Source organism: Triticum dicoccoides, chromosome 3A (assembly GCF_002162155.2).
Source record: "Triticum dicoccoides isolate Atlit2015 ecotype Zavitan chromosome 3A, WEW_v2.0, whole genome shotgun sequence".
NCBI classification, from domain to species: domain Eukaryota; kingdom Viridiplantae; phylum Streptophyta; class Magnoliopsida; order Poales; family Poaceae; genus Triticum; species Triticum dicoccoides.
Genome location: NC_041384.1, coordinates 745,151,327 through 745,177,273, shown reverse-complemented (window position 1 = coordinate 745,177,273; position 25,947 = coordinate 745,151,327). Strand labels below are relative to the sequence as shown.

The following is a 25,947-nucleotide window of genomic DNA, read 5'->3' as shown; positions in this document are numbered from 1 at the left end:
TAAACAGAAAACAGGTTTAAGGGGGGGGGGGCTAAAACCCTAAACCTGCGGCGGCCTTTAGTCCCGCCCGTTCGGTCGCGGTTGCGCAACCGCGACTAATGGCAGTTGCGAACCGCGACCAAAGGCCCTTTTTCCACCAGTGGTCCTGACCTTTTTGTCCCGGTTGCAAGTCCACCGTCAACTCGCAACTCGGAGCCGGTCATTTTTTGTCCTATTTGATAGTCCAACCTTGACTCACAATTAGGGGTACACCTACTTTTTTCAGGTTGCAAGTCCAATGTCGTGTTGCAACTAAATCCAACATTTTATTGTCCCAATTGCAAGTCCACCCTTGACACGCAACTAGAGCTTGATATTTTTTTGTCTCAGTTGCAAGTCCATCCTCGGCTCGTAACTAGGGCCGAATTTTTTTTGTCCCAGTTGCAAGTCCATACTCGATTCGTAACTGGGGACAAATTGTTTTTTGTGCTAGTTGCGAGTCCACCCTCGACTGGCAGCTAGGCCCAACCTTTTTTTATTCCAGTTACAAGTCAACCCTTGAGTCGCAACTATGACTGATGTTTTTGTCCCAGCTGCATGTCCACCCTTGACTCGCAACTGAGGCCCGATCACTTTTCCCAGTTGCAAGTCCACACTCGGCTTGCAACTGGGGTCCGACCTTTTTTCCCCAGTTGCAATCCCACCCTCGACTCGCAACTGGGGCCCAACCAAATTTTTGTCACAAGTCCATCATCGACTCACAACTGGTGCCCGATCTTTTTTTGGGCCATTTACAAGTCCATCCTCAACTCACAACTAGGGAGCCGACTTTTTTTGTCTCAGTTGCAAGTCCATCATCGACTCGCAACTAGGGGTCCGACATTTTTTGTCCCAATTGCAATCCCATTCTTGACCCACAACTTGGCCGCAATATTTTTTGTCCTAGTTGCAAGTTCACCTTCGCCTCGCAACTAGGTCCTGACCTTTTTTTTGTCCCCGCTGCAAGTTCATGCTCGACTCACAACTGGAACCTAACCTTTTTTGTCCCAGTTCCAAGTCCACCCTCGACTCGCAACTGGGGCCCGACCTTTTTTGTCCCAGTTGCAAGTCCACCCGTGACTCGCAACTGGGGCCCCATCTTGTTAAAACTTGTTCATATTTTTTTAATGATATTCAGAATTTGGAAAACTGTTCACAATTTCCAGAAAAAAATTTGATATGTCAGAATTTGTTCCCTATTCAAAAAAAAATTATTCAAAATTTATCCATAATTTCAGAGATCTAAAATTGGTCACATTTAAAAAAAAAGAAAAATTAGATATTTAAACGTCCGCACACAAGCTAGCCTCATCCCAGCAAGCTACCATTATTGCCGCTCACTTGTACGTGCAAATCAAGTGTCAAACCAAACACACAAGCAAGCACCTCGATTTGTATAGTAGCTAGCAAGATGTGCACGGGTAGCTTTTTTTTAGCGGCAACAGCCAAACTCTATTGAGAGTGTAGTTGTACGTGTTGTAGTTTTTTTGTGTATATATAATAATGTAAACAACAAATTAAACAAATAAAAGAGGCCATAATATAAGATGATGCCATGTTAGATGTGAGATATTATCTCGTGAAAGAAAAAGAAAAAGAAACAGGGCCGATACGGCCCTGTTAGAAGGGATAGAGAGATTTGGTGAAATTATTTGTTGTATTGCTTGAGTCTCGTGGGCATATATATAGGAGTACAAGATCTACTTGAAATACAAGGCAAGCCAGAATATTTCCTAGTCTAACCTATGTTTCCTAATACAATCACGTTACTCAACAGGCCCTGTAGCCATCAAATCGCCTCGTGTTCTCTCGTGCGTTGAGTAGCCGGCGACTAGCTAGTACGCGGTACGTGCATGTGCTAGCATCCTACGTAGCCGGCGACTAGGTATGCTAGCATCCTACGTCCGTGAAGAATCAATCAAGGAGCTAGCTAGCTAGCTTCCTGGTACGTGCGTGTCTCCATCAAGATTCGATCAACTATTGAGTTAGTTTTCATCTACGTACATGCAGTCTGGGTACGGCCCGAATGTACTCGGCCAGATCAACGACTGCGTGATAACTCTTGACGGAAAGTAATCGTCTACGAGCACGTACAAGGATTGGGCCAACAATTGCTATCTACAGTTTTGATGTATTAGCGTGATTTTTGGAAAGCAATGGAAAGATCATGTCGAACACGGGCAAGGAGATTGTGACGGCAGGAGCGGGAGCACCGACGCCGATGGTGGGGGTGTCGCAATTCCCCTGTATGGATCGAGATGACTACGCACTATGGGCGATGAACATAGAGGGAGGGGGCTGAGTTCTGGGAAGCCGTCGACCCCGGTGGCGCCGAGTACTAGAAAGGTATGGCGAAGTATCAGATAGATCGTCAGGCTTTAACGGCGATCTACTCTGCCATGTCGAAGGATGTGCTGCAGCACCTCGTCGAAAGAAAACCGGCGAAGGAGGCATGGAAGACCATCAAGATCCTGCACTAATGTCATGACCATGTAAGGAAGCACACCTTCAGTCCCTGATGAGAAGCTACGAGTGCCTGAAGATAGATAAAAGTGAGGCGGTTGATCAGTTTGCCTCCCGTCTCAAGACCCTCGTCAACGGCATATGCAGCTATGGTTCAACCCTGGAAGAAGTTGCGATCGTCTGACGATTTTTGTACGCCGCGCTGGCACGCTATATCGAGATTGTCAGGTCGATCGAGCAATGTCTCGACCTGAAAACTCTCACGGTTGAGGATCTCGTCGAAAGATTCAAGGCCCACAATGAAAGAATTTGTCTCAGCTTTGGAGACTTGGAGGACAGTGAGCACCTATGCTGACAAAGGCGCAATGGATCGCCTTGTCGAAAGAAAAGCAAGGCGGATCCATGAGCAGCGGCAAGAAGAAGGGGAAGGGAAAGCAACGCTCGCCGAGAAAGAACTTCGCTGACTCGGACGACGAGGCTGAGCCTGCACGACCGAGGAGAAAGTTTGACATCAGAAAATTCAGGTGTCATAAGTGTGGCCTCCTCGGTCACTTCAAGGCTGACTGTGAGAAAGCGCCGAAGCAGAGAGCGCTTATGGCCGAGGAAGGAGATGACAGGGATATGATGCTGATGTACGAGCTAGTGGACGAGGTAGATCCAGATGATCACGGTCAACTGGACACGGGTCTGGTGAGTGCATCCGCGCCAGTAAATCCAGGCAAAGTCATGGCGCCAGAAGACCATGACGGAAGGCATGACGGTGTGGTCACGTTAGAAGCAGGCGAAGAAATGACACCAGATGTCCACGACACAATACGTGATGGTGTGGTCGCGCCAGAAGACGGCGAAGACGTGTGGCCAGAAGAACACAACACGAGGCTTGATGAAGTGGTCACCCCAGAAGAATGCAGCATGCAACGAGCTGTACTCGGGCCAGATGAACATGGCGCTATGTTGGACGGTGCAATGGCGAGGCCTGCGAGCGTCGCGTCAGAGGATAGCGTGGCCAGTACGGTAGCGGCGTTGCATGCATCGCAACAAGCGGCACGCCAGGCAGTCCGCACGAGCAGGCAGCCCAGTCGCGGCACGTCCTCACGTACGGGGCAGGTCCAGCTTCGCTCGCTAGTGCCCGCAGCCTAGTAGACGGACTTGTTGGTGGCGGCACACTTTCCACTAGAAAACTCACCACCACGTGGTGGCCCAGCAGAGAGAAAAGGGGTGCAACTCCCAGAAATTTTGCAAGGATTGTTTGGTTCAGAAAACAACGCAGGAGGGAGCTCACAAGCACGTGAAGGCCCAGCAGTTTTGGTGCTTGAAGAGCTTTCGTTGGAATCTTTGGCTGATTTGCTCTCGAGAGAGAAGTTCGCAAGGGCCAGAAACGCCAGTAACGGGAGGTTTGGCAACTCCAGAAAGTGGGGCGTCGCCTCTGATAGCACAAGAGATGACGAAACAGCCACCTGCATCAGTAGGCATGTGACACATATTGAATCTCTGTCCGAAGAAAGCGCTTCAAATAAATTCAATGAAGATGAAAAGTAGTACTCTCTCCTTTTCGGTTTATAAGGCTCAATTAAAAAATCTCATCAACCAAGGTAGATGATGAGTGGTGGAATATTTTTTATAGTTTGTAAAAACACCCAATTAATGCTCTTGTTTTCCTAAAAAATTATGTTTATGAATGCATTAATTGCAATGCATGCATGCATAAAGTGCATGCATTGGTCAGTTTTCTCTTAATACTTGCATGCAATGATTTAATACACCTTGAAGTCTGAACATGTGATGGTGAACAACCAAATTGAGCCTTATAAAATGGAAAAACTAAAATTTTGAGATAATCCCTATAAACCGGAAAGGAGGGAGTAAAAGGGCAACGGTGTTTGCACATTGAGGAACCGAATCTTTTTGAAGACGCAATTAAAGACGGAAGAGTGTTGGCGTCGTGCTATGGATGAAGAGTTAGGGTCGATCCGTGACAACGAAACATGCGAGCTTGTGGATCTTCCCAACGGACATAATCCGATAGAGCTCAAGTGGGTGTACAAAGTCAAAAAAGATGTCAAAGGAAACTTGGTGAAGCATAAAACAAGCCTCGTAGCCAAAGAATACGTGCAGGAGCAAGGTGTGGATTTCGAGGAAGTGTTCGCTCCCGTTGCAAGGATGGAATCGGTAAGGCTACTTATAGCTCTCGCAGCTCAAGAATCTTGGAGGCTACATCACATGGATGTAAATTCCGTGTTTTTGAACGGGGAGTTGAAAGAAAAAGTTTATGTGAAGCAACCACCGGGTTATATCAAAAAGGGAGAGGAACACAAGGTATTGAAACTACACAAGGCATTATACGGGCTACGACAAGCTTCTCAAGTGTGGAACATCAAGCTTGACAGTATATTGATTTCTCTTGAATTTGAGAAAAGTCCACTGGAGCATACAATGTATTAATGAGGTAAAGGCAATGATCATCTCTTAGTGGGCACCTATGATGATGATCTATTGATTACCGGAGCAGACGAAGAGGTGATTGCAAACTTCAAGCTACAAATGAAGGAGCTATTCAAGATGACTGGTCTAAGGCTCTTGAGTTACTACCTTGGGATCGAGGTACACCAAAAGCTGCAAGGGATCACAATATGCCAGGAGGCATATGCAAAGAAGGTACTTGAAAGTTGGCATGAAAGATTGCAATCCAAGTTGTGTTCCGATGAAGCCTCGTCTTATACTAAGCAAGAAAAATGAAGCACCCGCGGTTGATACAACGGAGTATAGAAGTGTGTTCCGAAAGTTGAGGTATCTCACAAATACAAGACATGACTTGGCATATTCCGTTGGCATAGTAAGTCGCTTCATGGAAGCGCCCCCGACTGAACATTGTGTAGCTGTGAAAAATATACCCAGGTACATCAAAGGGACAACAAACTTCGGTTGTGTTTATTTGAGAGAGAAGAAGAAGGACATGGTGGAGCTACTTGGCTATAGTGATAGCAACATGGCAGGAGATGTGGACGACCGTAAAAGTACCTCGGGTGTGGCACATTTTTTTTTGAAAAAAGCATGGTGAGTTAGCTATCACAAAAGTAGAAAGAGATCGGATTATCATCCCGTGAAGGAGATTATATTGCAGCTTAAATCGCGGTGTATCAAGGTGTATGCCTAGGACGACTACTCAGTGAGCTCACATGTACAGAACCAGAACGAGTGGTGCTCAACGTTGTCGACAAGTCTACAATCTCTTTGTTAAAGAAACCAGTGCATCATGGTAGATGCAAGAACACCGATACAAGGTATCATTATCGATGAGAGTGCGTGGAAGAAAGCAAAATTGACATCAACTATGTTTGCACTGATGACAAGCTTGCAGATATCTTAACTAGGTCTTTGGGACGACACTAGTTCATGAAGATGTGGCGAAGGATTGACGTCCAAGTTGTGAAGTGAGGACATCGTCTTAAGGGGGTGATTGTTGAAATTAACCACGATTAGTAGTTTATGTCCGGCATCAGTCACCGTATAAGATTCCTATCATTAGCTAGGTTAGCTACTATGTATTCCTATATATACACATATGTATCCCCTTGTAAGATTAACCAAGATCACATCAAAGAAATAAAGAAACAAGACCGATACGGTCCTGTAGCCATCAAATCGCCTCGTGTTCTCTCGTGCGCTGAGTAGCCGGCGACTAGTTAGTACGTGGTACGTGCATGTGCTAGTATCTTACGTTCGCGAAGAATCGATCAAGGAGCTAGCTAGCTACTTCCTTTGTTTCCTTTGTTTCAAAATAGATGATTAAAATTAGTATAAAGTTGAGTCATTTAGCTTCCTGGTAGGTGCATGTATCCATCAAGATTCGATCAGCTACTGAGTTAACTTTCAAACTATGTACGTGGAGTCTGGGTACGTCCGGAAAGTACTTGGCCAGATCAACGACTGCATGCTAGCACTTGACGGAAAGTAATCGTCTACGAGAACGTACAAGGATTAGGCCAACATCTCTGTTCTTCGCCTATAAACCCCACGCCCTTTACAATCCTTGTCCCACACCCACCTCTCTCTCTCTCTCTCGTATCTGATAATCATAGTCTTGAGGCGGTGATCTGAAGATGGCAGAGAAGAAAATTGATGTTGTCGTAGGAGGATGGCAAGTGATGGCGACTGATGATCACCTGAAAGCTGTGGGAGACACGGGCAAGCAGGGGCGCCTGCTGGTGGAAGGTTTCGCAGTGCAGGAGCCGCCGGTGGACGTGGAGGCTGCGGCCCAGCGGCAGGCAGGGGTGGCTGCCCTCCTCGCCGGTTTCGCCCACCACCTCCAGGACAGGACCGCCCATCACATGGGTACGTATGCGATCGCCGACGTGCGTGCAGGCCACATGCAAATTCTACGCACTACTCCCTCCATTTTCAAAATATAGTACGCTCGCGTTTTTCGAGGTCTAACTTTGACCATAAATTTAATCAACGAGACCGACTGCGGCGGAAAAAAAATATATAATTGAAAATTTCTTTTGAATATGAATTCACTGACATAATTTTTGCTCCCGCCGCAGTCGGTCTTGTTGGTTAAATTTATTATCAAAGTTGAAGCATGAGAATAGAGGAAGCACTATATTTTAAAATCAGGGAATATTATATATATGTGTGTGTTCCGATTAATTTTATATAATCATCGTAGCTCCAAATCCAAAATCACAGCAACCAGGGAGAACAATTTATTTGTTTATTTTTGCGGGAAAATGAGTACAATTTTCTAACGTGCTACTGATTTGGCATTGGCAGGGTACCCATTTAATCTAGAGTTCGACTTCAGTGTCCTCGACCAATTCCAGAGCTTCTCCATCAACAACCTTGGCGACCCTTTCATCGAGAGCAACTACGGCGTGCACTCTAGGCAGTTCGAGGTTGCCGTGCTCGACTGGTTCGCCCGCCTATGGAACATCCAGCAGCATGAGTATTGGGGATACATCACCAGCGGCGGGACCGAAGGGAACCTACACGGCCTACTAGTTGGGTCAGTATATCTATTTGTGTGCACGCGGATCATCAATTTACAACACATGAATTTCATTTTTATTTTCATCCATTTCGCCAAGAATCTGGACACGTGTAGTTATTTCACTCGGTTTTAAACGAATACATTAATTTCATATGCAATTAACATTTGCAGGAGGGAAATTTTTCGTGATGGGATTATTTACGCATCTTGTGACTCACACTACTCCGTCTTCAAGGCGGCTAGGATGTATAGAGTCGAGTGCGTCAAGATTGGCACACTTGTTTCCGGAGAGATCAACTGCGCGGATTTTAAGTCCAAGTTATTGATGAACGCCGGGAGGCCTGCGATTGTCAATGTGAATATAGGTTACCATCTTGATTTTACATTTACATTCAGATGGTTAAAACTGGCTTTCTTAAGTGTCCCTTGGTGGTTCATGTTGACACACTTCCTTTTTTGCTTTTGTTTCTTTTAGGAACGACCGTCAAGGGAGCCATTGACGATCTTGACAACATCATAAGAATACTAGAGAAATGTGGGTTCCGAGATCGATTGTACATCCATTGCGATGGTGCTCTGGCTGGCCTTATGATGTCATTTATCAAACACGTGGGTGATGTTAAGATTCGTAATTACCACTTGTTGTAACGAATTTGAACTTTTCTTGATAAATCAAGAAAATGACCTAACTTACTTACTTTTATTTTATTTTCCTCTAGGCACCAAAGGTGACATTCGACAAACCTATTGGAAGCGTGAGCATCTCAGGCCACAAGTTCATGGGATGTCCAGTACCATGTGGCGTGGTAATAACAAGGCTCGAGCATGTAAAAGTGCTCTCCACTGACATTGAATACATATCATCTAGAGATGCGACGATCATGGGGAGCCGTAACGGTCACTCACCCTTGTTCTTGTGGTACACCCTGAACAAGAAGGGGTACAGAGGCATCCAGAAAGAAGTCAAGAAGTGCATGAGAAACGCTCAACACCTCACAAGCCGTCTCAGGGAGAAGGGGGTCAGTGCATTCCTAAATGAGCTGAGCAGCACGGTGGTGTTTGAGAGGCCGTGAGATGAGTCATTCGTGCACAAGTGGCAGCTTGCATGTGAGGGGAGCATTGCACACATCGTGGTAATGCCAAATCTAAGTGTGGAGAAACTCGACGGCTTCGTCGAAGAGCTCGCTGTCGGAAGAAGGATGTGGCATGAAGATGAAGGGTTTAGCGTGCCGTGTGTTGCAAAGGACATCGGCGAAGAAAATTGCCTCTGCGATGTGCATGACAAGAATTCAGGAGCTGCATAAGATCGTTGTAGGATTGGAGAATGATATCTTATAAACCTTAGTTTTCAAGGGCATGTTTGATTGATCTGGCTTTCACAATTTGGACCTAAATAGCCATTACTATCATTTTCTTTTGTTACGTTGTATGCGATAGTGGCATGTATTTATTTGTACATTGGTTAGCCAATTGATTTATTTGGTGTTTACTATTGTGCATGGTTTCAAATTATTTTATTTGCATCATGCTTGCTCCGGAAGAACCACATGGGGTAGCAACTTGTTGGGGCCCCCAGTGCAAATGTTTCCAGCTAAAACCTAGTTTCCCTCTGTTAAGAAACCAAGGTGACCAATCCATGAATCAAAGATTCCTGGCTCAATGATAAGCCCTACAGCACAATTGAGTACATCCTTGAGTTTGTAACAATTCTAGTGGGGTTGTGAATCTCACTAACGTTCCTAGTTGTAACAATTATATTGCTCCCAGTTTCATTCTTCAACCTCTCGCTGCACACATCCATCCTCCTCATGTTGCATCCCACCTCTCCCCCTCCTGCAATAGCATGCAACAAGGTCGGCCACCCACGCCACCCTACTAACGGGACCACGCGGGGGCTGCTGCGAGCGGGGAGCCATGGCCTGCTGCGAGCGGGGAGCCATGGCCTGCTACAAGTCGGTTCCTTTTATTGACGTCAATGGCTACAACCGACGACGGTGCTGCAACCATTGTCAGTTCTTGTTACGACCGGCGACAAAATTTGCTGAAACCAGCACGGTGGGATGCTGGGATGGCATGCATGGCGAGCTACAACCGGGGTGATGGCTTTTTTCTTTTGCTACCATTGTTAGCGTTTGCTACGACCCATGATATAAATTGCCGCGACAACAAAGGCCATGCTTTTGTGACCAGCTAGGCATCTTCCTCAGCAGGGACGGAAGATGGCGAGCGCTGGTGGCCGGGGGCGAGTGCAGGGTAGCCGGCAAGTGCAGGTGGCCTAGGGAGAGCGCGACGGCCATGTTTTTCCCCGGGATTTTCCTGTACGGGAGACGTGAGCGAGGATGAAGGAAGAGATTGGCTCAGATCCGTAAACAAATACGATGATATGAACACACGGTGACAAAATGAAGCTGCTTTCGTCACTATAATTTATTTTCTTCATTTGTATGAGATGTATATAGTTGGTTCTACACATGGAGTTCAAACTAAGGTCTGTCTCGGTGTTTTAATTTAGTTCTCTACGGCAAGAAAACAAAGACAACGACTGGCAGGGCCTCTTCCACTACAACTCTGAGGGACCTCCTACAGTGAATTAGTACTTGTGATTCATCAAAACGAATCATTTCATCAGTACTCCCTCCGCATTCATATTACTTATTTTAGATTTGTCTAGATACACCCCTCCGCATCCATATTACTTATTTTATATTTGTCTAAATACATCTGTATCTAGACAAATTTTAGATAAGTAATACGGATTGGAGGGAGTAACCATATTACCTCCGTCCGAATTACTTGTCTCGGATTTATCTACACATGGATGTATCTAGACATGGAGGGAGTACAATACATTGTTTCTTCTACCTAGACCTCCCTGTCATTGCAGTTCACAGGATCAAGCAAGCTCAGAATTTAAGCAGCACACTCCCACATTTTTAGACATTAATATCGCATTGCAGTAACAGAAGTGTTCAGAGATTCAGTGGTTTGGGAATGGCAAGCAACTAAAAGTTCAGAGATTGAAATACGATTCAAATCAAAGTTTTAAATCACGGGCAATTCCATTTCGCAGTAGCTTGGTCCGAAACGCTACAGATGCTATTGCGGGCAATAGCGGCCGCTAAGCCATTTAGCGGCCAGTAGTACATGGACATTTTCAGCAGAAAAACAGGGCATTTTCAATAGGAAAACAGAGGATTGCAGTATATATTTAGTCATAAACTGAAACAAGCATCACCAGTTCACAAACAAGGGAACCAAGAGCCCGCCATGGACTTGTCGATGTCGTCGTGAAGAGGCGGAGAGACCCCTCGTCGCCGGTCGCAGACCTGCCGTACAGGACGTGGCTGCTGCCTGGAGCCCTAGTCGCCGCCTTGCCGCCTCGTCCGTCACTACCTCCGGCAAGGGGCCAAGCAACAGCCGGCCCGCCGAGCACGGCTGTGATGGACTGCCGAGCCGCCGCACCCTGGGAGGAAGAGAAGGGAACGGGGACAGAGCGCTAGGTTTTCTGGAGGAGCTGCTATATATAGGGAAAATACATACTACCATATAGTGGTAGTTACCTCTGTTCTCAGCGCCGTCCGATCTCATCTCTGGTGTGGCCATTGATTAACAGGTTGGTTGTGAAAATAGGCTCTCTTTTTCCACTTCGCCCGATAAGAGAAAGCGCCCGTACAGTTCCGACTATCATGCATAGATATTATTTAATCACCTCACAACAGCAGGCATGCAGGACGTTTCGTGGCATCTCACCATTAGGAGATCAATGGATTCGATAACGGCGAACTAAATTTTGTTACGGCAGTCGCCAACTCGCCGGCAATTGCAGCCGATTAGGATTAGGAGCATGAATGCATGTCGCAAGGTATTCATCAGGCAAACAAAATCTTCTAGTCTCTTCCTGATTTGTTTCTTATCTAATATGAATTCATCGTTGATCTAGAGCATGGGCATGCACCTATGATGGACTGCCTTTGCACGCAGCGACCTGGTGCAGTTCTTGCATGAGTGTCGCAGCGTGATTACGAAGATCCAGATGTGATGATAAGGAACAACGAGCATGGCGACCGCAAGCCGACCAAGTGCGCAGTCACAGGAAGAGACCATCTTCGTACAGTAATTTCGTCTCGGACTGTATGCCGGTGTCATGGCATCACCACTGTGGAGCCGTCGCCACGGCCGGCCGGCCGCTCCTATGTGATTGGTGGCTTCTTACGATGATGTATGGAACTACTATTATACTAAACATACCGCATGCTCAACCAGCCGCCGTCAACATGCGCTCTCCACCACGGCCGCCACTGCCGCCGTTGAAGAGCTCACCACTACCTGCTACATCGACCCTATACTATATGATCTTGGACGTGTCCACCCCAGCTATCACCACGTCTAGCACTACATGAGTCCCAATCCAATTCTCTAGTTACAGATCAGTATACACACGTGCATGAGAAAGCATCATCACAAAGTCCAAGAAAGCCATATGTTAAAGTTTTGTTCCCATGTTGTCTCTTCTAGCCGACTGATGTTCTAGCTAGTAGTTACAGTTGCTTGAAGATGTAGTATCTTGGCAGATTTTTCATTTTTGCAATCTTGTACTTGTACGTGAAAACAGAATAGAACAAACACATGCATACTCTAGTATATTTGGTCAGTATCAAGATGTACTTACTTCTTTTTATTGAGATACTCCTCTTAGCATATCTATTTTTTGTAGGAAGATACTCTTTATTTTGGAAAATATACTCCTTATTTGGACATACTCCATACTTTATACTCCTTTTTAGAGATACTCCATACTAAATACCCAGTACATACTCTACAAAGTACATATATATTCCTATAAAATAGTAGTATATTATATACTCCATTCTACAAAGTACATATTCCTATAGAATAGTAGTATATTATATACTCCATTCTTTCATTGAAATAATAGTATATTGTATACTTCATACTCTGATTAGATGTCCTAGATTAGTGAAATACTCTATACTTCATACTTTCTTAGAAGGAATATACTCCATACTTTCTTAACAAGATACAACATACTACATACTCCATACTTTCTTGAAAGGAAAATACTTCATACGTTCTTAACAGAATATATACAACATACTACACTCCATATTTTCCTAAACGGAAAATACTCCATACTTTCGTAACAGAATACAACATACTGCATATGCATTAATTTCATATAAATTACTCCATTCTATATACTCCTTTGAGCGTTCACTCTCTTTAAAAATTACTCCATTCTATATACTCCCATTTTGAATGTACACAAAGTAAGAATGACAATATCACCATATAACTAATCCTTGCCGGCAGCATATATGGCCATACTCTTTTATTTTTATTTTTGTGGAAAATACTCTCTTTTATGATATACTCCAATATTGTATTGCTACAAATACAGTCCACTATAAATACTCTATTTAATTCCTCGTACTAAAGATTTTCCTTCCTCCAGGAATAATAGGCGCCACGTCCACACATGCTTATCCAATAAACAATGTGATCCAAGTACGTTGCCTAGAATTGAGGAAGTAGTTCAACAACTTGCCAGATTATTTAACAATTAAACTAAATTAGTTGCTCTTATTGGATTGCATAGAACCCGTTAACCGCATCCATCTATCCAGTTGGCTTGGTGCTACGTAGAGTGTGGACACGTGAAGGTCAGCTAGCTAGGTGGTAGTTACCACTGCTTGTAGATACAATTTGTCCTCTCTCTCTCTCTCTCTCTCTCTCTCTCTATATATATATATATATATATATATATATATATATATATATATATATATATATATATATATCGTGAGAGATTTGGGCTGTTTCTGGTCTGTTTGGGCCCATGTGGATCAGACTTTCGGCCTGTCCCGCGAAACTGCAGCTACCGCAACGACAAATCGCTACGTTTCGCGCGTGATCGCACGATTAGCGGCAGATCGCGGTTTCCTATCAATAGCGTCGCGGGGAGGCTCCCAGCCCGCGATAGCGCCGCTATCGCTCAATTTTCGCCGGTGATTTGAAACTTTGATTCAAATTCTGTAACTGGGGAAATAATGTATGTGTAACGCACACGCATCATAGCTTCCGACACGTCATCGGCATGGAACAAGCAAACACATCCGACCCACGCATCACTTTCAAATACATCGGATCCACGCATCACCTTCCCTTCCTACACCACAACACCCTCAATGCAACCAACTCTTCTTCCTGGACCACATGGCGTCAGCATCCGTTGATAGATGAAACAACATGAGCATTCCATATGAACAGGGCACCACTAGGAATACAAGCCTACAAAGTAACATAACAAGCATCAAATATATCAATTGCTGCATGTGATGCATCAAGTTGACATTGCGCAGTAACAGTGAATTACATGAAAAGAAAGAACATCATAATCAGGGAACAAGGCTTCAAAATATGTACTGTGCAACCATCCTGATGAGCACATGGCATCAAGCCACAAGCTGAAAGTTCTATGTGTGCATATCACATTAACCAACCTAGAGTTCATACGATAAGAATGCACTACGCTGACTGATTTATTCAAGAAGGAAACAAGGTCATGGGCTTGTGCCAGATGCAAGAGCTGGGGAGCTTCATAAAGGTTTGTAGATGAAGAAAGGATATAATACAGGAACATAAGGAACCTGATTAAATACATTCTGACCAGGGAAACAAAAGCAAAAGCTTAGTGATGTATCCATGTATACAACTTTTTGGTTGTTTTATCTTTTATGTCTTGGCGTCTATACAACTGTAGGCATAAAGTTGCTTGTCCAGATCAGTTGGAAGTAATGATAGCAATAATACCTCCTCCTTCCTGTTTAGCAGATCAACACAGACAATCAACAAACAACCCAAAATAAACAGTTCCACTAAATGTACTCATAGACAGGTTATATATAAAAATAAAGAAACAAAGAAACTGGAAACACTAGTAGAAAAAGGATCAAACGTGAAGCACATTAGTGCCGGTTTGTATTTGAGCCGGCAGTGCCGGTTCCAACGGCTAGCCGGGCCGCTTTCATTAGTACCGGTTCGTGGCGAACCTTTAGCACCGGTTCGTGCCACGAACCGGTACTAATGAGAGTGGTGGCAGGATGTTGTCAGCCTGGTCCCCCTCCAGCACCTTTAGTACCGGTTCTTGACATGAACCGGTACTAAAGGTCGTCCTACATAAACCCTTCGTCCACCCGAGCTCGCTCTGTTCTTCCCCTTTCCCCTCTCCTCTCTGTTCTTCCCCTCTTCCTCTCGAGCTCACCACACATTTTGCCCAAATTTTATCAAGATTTGAAGGCCCCCATCCATTGAAATGATCACAAAGGTTAGCAACTTTGTCCTTTCATCTCTCATTGCTAGATTTACTCTTGCAATGCTTTATATAGTGACTAATTTGTGAGTTTAGTAATTTGGGAGGAAATATATATATGTGCTAGTATTTGATTTATATGCAATTTATATGCTAGTATTTGATTTACTCTTGTTATGATTCGGATGTGGTATATATATTCTCTTTTAAAACTAGTTGCATTTCGTGTTTATGACAAATTATGCCCATCAAGTTGACATAGAAATTTTTTCTAGGAGGTATGTGAACCGGAAATTCCAACCGACCCTATTGTGAGAGGTTAAATTTAGTTGAAAGAGAAAACGAATACTTGAAAGAAAAATTGAAAAGAATTGAGGGGAGAAGATGGAATTGGAGTTGCATGTTGCCGATGTCGTCGATGATCACAAGATCAAGATGGAGAAAATGCGCTTGAAGATTAGAAAGATTAGAAAATATGCCATCGATAGTGAGGCTTGGTATCATTATGCTGTTGGATCCATTGTTACCTTAGTTGCGATCTTGATCGCATTTGTTGTTGCATTTAAATGCTTTAGCTAGAGAGTTATTTGTTTGTTGCATTTAAGTGTTGTATGAACTTTATGTATGAACTTGTATTAATTTGGTCTATTCGGTGTTGTGTAATGAAGATGAGCCGGCAATGGATGTACGATGACCGATGCTCTCCCCAGTTCGTTGAGGGCGTGCATACTTTTCTGATTGCGGCTGAGGCAAACAAGTGGGCGGATGGTTTTATGCCTTGTCCATGTGCTGGCTGTAAGAATGGTCATAATTACTCTACGTCAAGAACCATTCACGTCCACCTGTTTGAGTCCGGTTTCATGCCCCACTATAATGTTTGGACCAAGCACGGAGAAAGAGGGGTTATGATGGAAGACAATGAAGAAGAAGAGGACGACGACAGCTATCCTGGTCATGGGTTCCCTGAATACGATGATACAACAATGGGGGAAGAAGCTGAGCCGGTAATGCGGGAAGAAGCTGAGCCGGCAATGCGGGAAGAAGCTAAAGAAGAGGCATCAGATGAGCCCGTTGATGATCTAGGTCGGGCCATTGCCGATGCAAAGAGAAACTGCGCAAGTGATTTGGAGAAGAAGAAGTTGCAGCGCATGTTAGAGGATCACAAAAAAATGTTGTACCCGAATTGCGTAGGTGATAAGAAAAAGCTGGGCACCACACTGGAATTGCTGCAATGGAAGGCAGAGAATGGTGTATCTGACAAGGGATTTGGAAAGTTGCTGGTAATGATAAAGGATATGCTTTCAAAGGATAACGAATTGCCCGAGAGTACTTACGAAGCAAAGAAGGTTGTCTGCCCTCTAGGGTTAGAGGTGCAGAAGATACATGCATGCCCTAATGATTGCATCCTCTACAGCGGTGAGTACGAGGATTTGAACGCTTGCCTGGTATGTGGTGCATTGCGCTATAAGATCAGCCGCGATGACCCTGGTGATGTCGAGGGCCGGCGCCCCAGGAAGAAGATTCCTGCCAAGGTGATGTGGTATGCTCCTATAATACCACGGTTGAAACGTTTGTTCCAAAACAAAGAGCATGCCAAGGCGATGCGATGGCACAGAGAAGACCGTAAGAAAGACGGAAAGTTGAGAGTACCCGTTGACGGGTCGCAGTGGAGAAAAATCGAAAGAAAGTACGGGAAGGAGTTTGCAGATGACGCAAGGAGCGTATGGTTTGGTCTAAGCGCAGATGGTATTAATCCTTTTGGGGAGCAGAGCAGCAACCATAGCACCTGGCCTGTGACTCTATGTTTGTATAACCTTCCTCCTTGGTTGTGCGTGAAGCGGAAGTTTATTATGATGCCAGTGCTCATCCAAGGCCTTAAGCAACCCGGCAACGACATTGATGTGTACCTAAGGCCATTAGTTGAAGAACTCTTACAACTGTGGAATGAAACAGGTGTACGTGCGTGGGATGAGCACATGGGGGAAGAATTTGACCTAAAGGCGTTGCTGTTCGTGACCATCAATGATTGGCCTGCTCTCAGTAACCTTTCAGGACAGACAAACAAGGGATACCGCGCATGCACGCACTGTTTGGACTATACCGACAGTATATATTTGGCTAATTGTAAGAAGAATATGTACCTGGGACATCGTCGATTTCTTCCGAGCAGGCATCCCATAAGAAAGAAAGGCAAGCATTTCAAAGGTGAGGCGGATCACCGGACGAAGCCTGGCCACCGTACTGGTGCTGATGTACATGATATGGTCAAGGATTTGAAGGTGGTCTTTGGAAAGGGTCCTGGTGGACAACCTGTTCCGAATGACGCTGACGGACGCGCACCCATGTGGAAGAAGAAATCTATATTTTGGGACCTGCCCTATTGGAAACACCTAGAGGTCCGCTCCGCAATCGATGTGATGCACGTGACGAAGAATCTTTGTGTGACCCTGCTTGGCTTCTTGGGCGTGTATGGGAAGACAAAAGATACACCTGAGGCACGGGAGGACCAACAATGTATGCACGGAAAAGACGGCATACATCAGGGTCATGTAAGCTACGCTCTTACCAAAGAAGAGAAGGAAATCTTCTTTGAATGCCTGCTCAGTATTAAGGTACCGTCTGGCTTCTCATCGAATATAAAGGGAATAATAAACATGGCAGAGAAAAAGTTCCAGAACCTAAAGTCTCATGACTGCCACGTGATTATGACGCAACTGCTTCCGATTGCATTGAGGGGGCTTCTACCGGAAAACGTTCGATTAGCCATTGTGAAGCTATGTGCATTTCTCAATGCAATCTCTCAGAAGGTAATCGATCCAGAAATCATACCAAGGTTATAGAATGATTTGGTGCAATGTCTTGTCAGTTTCGAGTTGGTGTTCCCACCATCCTTCTTCAACATCATGACGCACGTCCTAGTTCACCTATGCGAAGAGATTAACGTTTTGGGTCCTGTATTTCTACACAATATGTTCCCCTTTGAGAGGTTCATGGGAGTCTTAAAAAAATATGTTCATAACCGTGCTAGGCCAGAAGGAAGCATCTCCAAGGGCCGTCAAAATAAGGAGGTCACTGAGTTTTGTATTGACTTTATTCCTGACCTTAAGCCGATTGGTGTTCCTGAATCGCGGCATAAGGGCAGACTGGATGGAAAAGGCACGCTAGGAGGGGAACAAATAATATGTATGTACGGACATTCTCTCACTGAAGCACACTACACAGTTCTACAGAATTCCGCCTTGGTGGCTCCGTATATGGATGAACACAAGAATTTGCTACGCTCCAAACACCCGGAGTGGTCTGATGACTGGATTACACGTGAACAAACCAGGAGTTTCGCCAGCTGGTTGCAAGCACGTACCATGCATGACACCTCTATTGAAGATGACCTGTACTTGCTGTCCCAGTTACCATCTTCGAATATAATGACTTTCAAAGGGTATGAGATAAATGGTAATACATTTTACACGATCGCCCAAGATAAGAAGAGCACCAACCAAAACAGTGGTGTCCGCTTTGATGCAGAAACCAAGACGGGAAAGGAAACATATTATGGTTATATACAGGACATATGGGAACTTGACTATCGACGTGGTTTGAAGGTCCCTTTGTTTCGGTGCAAATGGGTCAATATGACACGAGGCGGGGTAACGGAAGACCCGCAGTACGGAATGACAACAGTGGATCTCAACAATCTTGCGTATGCAGACAAACCATTCGTCCTAGCCAATGATGTGGCATAGGTTTTCTATGTGAAGGACATGTCTATCAAGCCAAGAAAAAGAAAAGATAAGGAAGCGAATGCATCGTACGATGAGCCAAAGCGGCACATAGTTCTTTCTAGGAAGAGAAACATCGTGGGAGTGGATGACAAGACAGACAAATCAGAAGATTATGAAAAGTTTGATGAAATTTCTCCATTCACAGTGAATATTGACCCGAGCATCCCGTTAAATGATGAAGATTTTCCATGGTTACGGTGCAAAGGGACACACGCGAAGAAAAAGTTTCACACCCAAAGATCTGGGATGTGATCGGCTTCACTAGCTATCATCACTTTCTTCTGTGTTTCACACCCAGAAGAGAATCTCTGTAATAGTTAGGGTAGTTAATTATGTGTTTTGGCATTTGAAACGCGAAGAAATTTTATGTGCAAACAAATTCTTTCATGCCTTTACTGATTTTTAAAGTTAAGTTATTCACAAACTAGTGATTGACACTAATTTCAAATAATTCAAAATTTAAACTATTCAAATTTAAAAACTACGGGCACTAACAGAAAGTTTGTAATTTTTTGTACCTAAAGCAAAAATATTCACAAAGAAACTCTAAATACAAAAAAAACAACTCAAAAATAAATAAAGCAAAAAAAAGCCCGCCTACTAGGCTAGAGCGGCCTGCATACGACTAGAAACCCAACCTGTTGTTGGGCCAGGATGCAAGCCCGCAAAGGCCCAGTAGGCCCACGGGGCAGCACAGCACAGGTAGGCCCAGAAGGCCTGCATTTGAGAGGAGCTCGAAGGAGCAGCCGCGGCTGGGTTTATAAACCAGTGCGGTTGCCCTTCGCTAGGCGAGGTGGGACTAAACTTTGCGCCCCTCGCCTGGCAGCGCACCCCCCTTTAGTACCGGTTCGTGGCACCAACCGGTACTAAAGGGGGCCTTTAGTACCGGTTGGAGCCACCAACGGGTACTAAAGGGGGTCGCTTCCCACCGCTTGGCCTGGCCAAAAATGGCCTTTAGTACTGGTTGGTTGCTCCAACCGGTACTAAAGGTGTCCCTTATATAAGAAACACTTCGAAAAATTTCAGTTTCTCATCACCCACTTCTCTCTGCCGCCGCCCCATCCCACGCCGTCCCCATCGACTCCGCGACGCCCCCGTCCTCGTCGCGTCGTCCCCGTCGACTCCACGGCGCCCCCGTCGCCGGCCTGTCGCCGCACCGGCCCGTCGCCGCACCGGCTCGTCCCCGATCCCCTCGCTTCGCCGTCGCCGTCGCCTCGACCTTGCCCGCGCGCGCTGTGAGCCCCTCCCCGGCCCCTTTCCTCCCTCCAATCGATCAAAGCCACACCGCGCGCCGGCGCCGAACGTAGCGCACACACACGCGCGCGCACACACACACTACATGCACACACACACACACACACTACACACACACACTACACGCGCACACACACAATTTTTCTGTTTTTAGCTTTTAGTTTTTTTCTGTTTTTCTGTTTTTCATACAAAGTTTTAGATGAATTAATTAATTAGATTAGATTAATGTCAAATAGTATATAGAAATGTTAGTTATAATATATATAATGTCAAATGTTATAGAAATGTTAGTTATATAGAAATGTTAGAAATTTTGGAAATGTTAGTTTTAGCTAGCTAGATGAATTAGATTAATTTCAAATTGTTAGACGATGATCGATGTTTTATAGTTTGTTATATTTTTAGTTATAAAATTTAGAATTTGCATATATGAAATCATCACAATCCATCATTTAAAAAATGTTACTTTACTTTTGCAGCATTGTCGACGATGCCCGGCCCGCATCCTCGCCGTCGACACGTCCGCGACGACGTCCAGCTGACCCATGTCCGGGACTGGGCTCCGCCGGGCTGGCACTGGGAGGTGCTGCCTGGAGGGGCGCGCCGCTTGATGAGGAACCCGGCCCCGGGTCCCGTCGTCGACCCTGATCTCGTTTGGTGGCGTTCGCGTGGGCCAGTTTTGGTGCGGAGGTAGCCGGCCCCGCCGGAGGTGGTACGCCGTCGTGTCAGGGAGGAGGACGAGAACGTCCATCGCTACATGGTTGCGTTAGAGGGCGGCAGGTTCTCCAATACCTGGCAGTTTCTTCAGGGATCTCACTTCAGCTATGATCCTATGAGGGTTCCTTCTCTTTGGGTGTCCACCGCCCGCGCCGCATGATCCGATGATGTATTCGAGATTCTTCTGTAGTATTCGATCTTTAATTAGCTACCTAGCCAGTGATGTACTATTCAATACTATATATTATTCGAGACGATGTATTCGAGATTAAATCTATTATTCGAGACGATGTATTCGAGATTATATCTATTATTCGAGACGATGTATTCGAGATTATATCTATTATTCGAGATTATACTAAATTGTTTTGTATTTCTTTTGGCATAGTTAAATAAAAGCTATGGCGGACAATACCGACAGAGAGAGAGAACAGACCATGTTTGATATCATACGCGGGCCAGATGATGATCAGAATGAAGAAGATTTTGACGGCTCCGAATTTCTAAACAACACCGGAGAGGGTGATATGATATTCGATCGCGACGACCGAATTGATGAAGTCATGAACTACGACGAAGAACATGTTGATCCTGAAACAACAAACACCGGCGAGGTATATATATTTATATAAGCAGGAATCTGGTGATCATCGCATGTTTTAAATGAGTTGAAGATATATTAACGAATCGATCTTTCTTCTTTCAGCCATCCGGATCGAGCAAATCTTCAGGCAAAAGGACGAAACGAGGCCCGAACAAAAAGTTGAAGGAGGGCGTAAAGTACAATATCGAGGCATTCAAACCTAATGGCGAACCATTAGCGCCTAAGAAGATTGCGGACAAGTTCGTTCGTCAATGCGGAGTTCTTGTGAAGGACCAACTCCCGATCTCCCTTCAAGAATGGAGAAAGCCAGCAAAGCCACGTCCAAATGTTACTTTTGTCGATGAGAATCAAAAAAAAACTGCTTTGGGATACTCTCATGGAACATTTCACCCTACCAGATCATTTCACAGAAGCAGATGTGCAGAAAGTCAAGGATGCTGCTTTTAGGAAGATGGCGGTTGCATTCAAGAACCACAAGAACGACGTGGGAGAAGTACGTCAAGGGAGGAAGGAAGACTCCAGTATTTGAGGGGATACTAGAGAATCAAAGTGCTCATTGGGACGATTTTGTGAAATTCAAGGATCCAAAATTAGCTAAGGAACGGTCGAGAATAAACAAGAAGAATGCCGAAAAAAAGGATAAGTTCCATAAGCTGGGTCCAGGTGGCTACGCGGTGGCAATGCCTAAGTGGGATAAGTCTGAGAAAGAGATGGAGGATGCAGCTGTCACTCCGGTTACTAAGAGCTGGCCCCCCAGGTGCAGGACTTGGTTCTATGCGCATGGGGGGGAGTTGGACCCGAAGACAAGCAATGTTTCGACGAAGGCATGTCTGAACGGAGCCGACGATGCGTTACTTGTTGCAATAGAAGAGGCTCGATCGGGGGTGTTCCAGCCCAACAGAGAGAACGACGAGCTTACGCGTACCCTGGGAAATCCTGAACACTCGGGAAGAACACGAGGCAAGGGCGCTATTCCGTGGTATGAGGGGTTTTTGGACTGGAACATCGACTACAGAACCCATACGAGAAAGAAGATTGCGGAGGAGAAGAAGAGGAAGATGGAGGAGGAGCAGAGGAAGCGAGACTATGAATGCCTTCAAGGCCTAGAAGCAAGTCAAGCGGACTTGGCAATCAAATTCCAGCGGCAGCAGGAGCAGATTGACTCACTTAGCCAGCAAAGGGGGTCTTAGCAGCTGCAGCAGCTAGCGGATGATCCAGCATTGGATACCACCGCCCCATCCATGCCGAGAAGCAGCATAGGTTCCGCCCTGTTTGAGGCAATGCTGGATAGATACCCCGTGGATGATATCGCGGAGAACACTAACTGCGAGCTACACTTCAAAATTAAGAACATATCCTTGAAGGTGGCGGACGGTGTTGCTTATACAAATTCCCCCGATGCAACCTTCCATTGCAACCCGATTCCAGCAGGCTATGCTTGTGTCGTGGTTGATGAGGTGGTGGACCAATATTCGGGGCTAGAGCTTGACATTTCTGGAGGTGACGAGGAGCACACACTCGGACATGCCAAACATCGTATCATCCTATGGAGAAAGGATTGCATCATTTTTCGAAGGCCACCGACACCGCGTCACCCGACTCCTCGTCGAAGTCCGCCACCGAGTCAGCAGACTCCCGCTCCTCCAAGTCCACCAACGCGTGAGGCCACTCCTCCTCCTCCAAGTCTGGCAAAGTGTCAGGCCACTCCTCCTCCAAGTCCGACACAGCGTGAGACGTCCACTCCTCCTCCAAGTCCGGCACAACCTCAGGCCACTCCTCCTCCAAGTCCGGCACAATTTCAGGCCACTCCTCCTCGTCCAACTCAGCCCCGTCAGCCGTCTTCGCCGCCTCAGCAATCGCAGAAGAGACACCCCGCAGCTATGGTGCGTAGCAGTACGAGTCGAGGTCATAGTACAGGAAGTACAGGCGGAGGCAAGCGATATAAATATGGTCCAAACCTCACTACTCCTCTTCCTGTGAGGGCTTACGATAGGACCGAGGAGCAAACCAATGCCATAGTGCGGGCAGAAGTCGACGCCCATTTTGGACCGAAACCGCCACCGCCGCCAAGGGAGAAAGTGCCTGTGGAAGTAGTTGAACACTTCATTCGCATGGCTCAACCACCAGCTCCTAAGCCTGTTGACACAAACTATGAGCGCCACATCAGGAAGTTACATCGACAACGTCTACAGAAGGAGGCGAGCTCGAGCTCGAGCAAACAACAAGCAGCTGTCAAAAAATGCGGGAAAACTGTTGCCCAGCTGGGAGAACAGGCAGCGCAATCGATCCCCCCGCTTGTTGTGCCGCCAACAACACGTGACAGTATGCGCGCCCAATATTATTGTGGCCAAACAGTTTACGTTCCCGAGGTGGGCGATGTGGTAATAACTCAGGAGCATATAATGCAGGCTGAAGAACTCAAGATCACTGTTGGACAACTCCTCGAGATCGAGGACATGCCTGTGAATACAGAGGAGGAAATAAAACGGAAATATGTCCGGGGCCAACCTTTGGTCAAGCCAGAAGATGTCAAGAAGCTCCCAACGAGAATGTATGAATTGCATCAATGGTACATGGACATTACCAAGAGATCCGATCGAGAGTCCCTCATGGTGTATGTCAAGAAGGATCATTACTACCATGAGAAAGCTGTGGCCGTTGAGTATTCTGAACTGTTTCAGTTATACAATCACGACGCACTCGACAAATCTATCGTCAGTTGCTATTGTCTGTAAGTGATTTCTTTCTGTAATTTAAGTCTCAAGCTAGCTGTAGTGATCCTTTTGACCAATCATTACCTGTAATTATCCTCACTATATTCTTTTCTGTGGTATTATGCAGGATGAAGATGTATGAAATGAGAAAAGGTGGACGCTATGACATTGGGTTCATTGACCCAAACACCGTTAATGAATACACATGGAAAATAAACAAGCATCGTGAAAAGCAGGTAGAGGACAGCATGCTAGAGTTCTTGAAGCGCCTCAAATACAATGAAGATATACTACTTCCTTACAACTTCCAATGAGTCACACTTTCTTGTACTACAAATTCTTTGTTTTTGCCTACTAGCTAGCTACATGTTTTTGCTTACATATGCCCGCTTAATTAAGACATGCAAACGTGTGTGCATGCAGATTTCACTGGATCTTGTGTATCATTAAAGTTGACGCCGGAACAGTTGAAATATTGGACTCGCTACTCAAAGCAAATAGTGATTATAACATCTTGTTTGGGATAGTCAACAGGTAATTTCAATCATTATTAACTATATATCTCGGCCTATTTAGTTCGTCATTTCATGATATGAACTATTTAATAACCCCTTTATTCATTTCTTTGTCGGCGGGCAGGGCTTGGGCAAGGTTCATCAGCGTCACGGAAGGCGAATGGAAACAACAGCTGAAATGGTCTCGACCCAAGATAAGTAATTAAGTAGTACTAGCTAGCTAGCTAGCTGCCATCTCTTTAATTATCATGCTTGATTAATTATTATCTGATCAAATTAAATTTCATTCTCGTAATAAAGGCCCTGAAGCAGGCGCAGGGGACTGATCTGTGTGCATTCTGAGTTTGCGAGAACATTCGCATGATGGCGTCCGAAAGGAGCAGATCTCAAAGACAGGAATGGGTACGCTTGTCAGAACACTATTCACAATTTTTACACCATTATCGATATCTAGTCACACAACTAATACACATGCATATTGATCTCCTTCTTAACAGTTCAAAGAGGTGCGGGACAAGCTCCTAGAAACGGAGCGCGTAAAAGACTTTCAAGAGGAAATAGCGGGATTTTTGCTCGACCATGTCATAAATTCGAAGGGAGAATACTATTACCCGCTACCGCCCCCATCGACCAGGTCATGAACCACTTTCAATTGTCATCGTGGTCCGAAGGCACCAATTAGGCTAATGCCACTGGCTCCGAAGACAACATGCATATGTAGGAGAAATTGTATATAGCTATACATATGTGTATGTGTAAATTAATATGGTGGTTTGGGAGACATTGATGATATATATATGATTGGTTCTACTAGAAATTCTATTTATATATATATATATATATATATATATATATATATATATATATATATATATATATATATAATGTGTACAATGTGTAGTACCGTAAAATACCAGCAAACGAAAAAAGAATTAAAATGGAAAACACAAAATTAAATGAAAAAGAAATCATAAAACCAAAAACCCCCCAAACATTTTAGTACCGGTTGGTGTTATCAACCGGTACTAAAGGGCTCCCGGCCCCCGGAGTTGGCTCGTGCCACGTGATTTCCTTTTAGCACCGGTTCGTGCTGAACCGGTACTAAAGGGGAGGGGGGGCCTTTAGTGCCCAAACCCTAGTGCCGGTTATGGAACCGGCACTAAAGGGCCTTACGAACCGGTGCTATTGCCCGGTTCTGCACTAGTGAAATAATCTAATGATGTGAACAACTATTCATATATAGTTCAAATTTCAAGGCCAAGGGCAGCTCTGGAGTGCTAGAATATTGCAACAAAGAGGCTTCACAAGATAATAAACAAATAATAGTAGTTTTCCTGAGTCTAATGAGTTTCCAACTGCACAATTAGGCATTAGATTATCACCTACATACCCACCAACAATATTTAACCAGCAAACAGCGACACTTGCAAGAAATAAGCAGAATGGAAAAGCAAATTATGATCAAATAAATACTTCGATGGTAATTTTCTTTGTTGTTGTTGTATAACACTGAGATCAAGTTCAATAAAAGTAAGCAAAGCAGACAAGATGCTGACTGCT

At 45.0% G+C, this 25,947-nt stretch overlaps 1 pseudogene; it reads left to right on the top strand.

The window, feature by feature from the left end:
• Positions 1 to 6,626: 6,626 nt before the first annotated feature.
• LOC119273229 lies at positions 6,627 to 8,775 on the top strand (annotated as a pseudogene).
• The last annotated feature ends 17,172 nt before the right edge of the window (positions 8,776 to 25,947 follow it).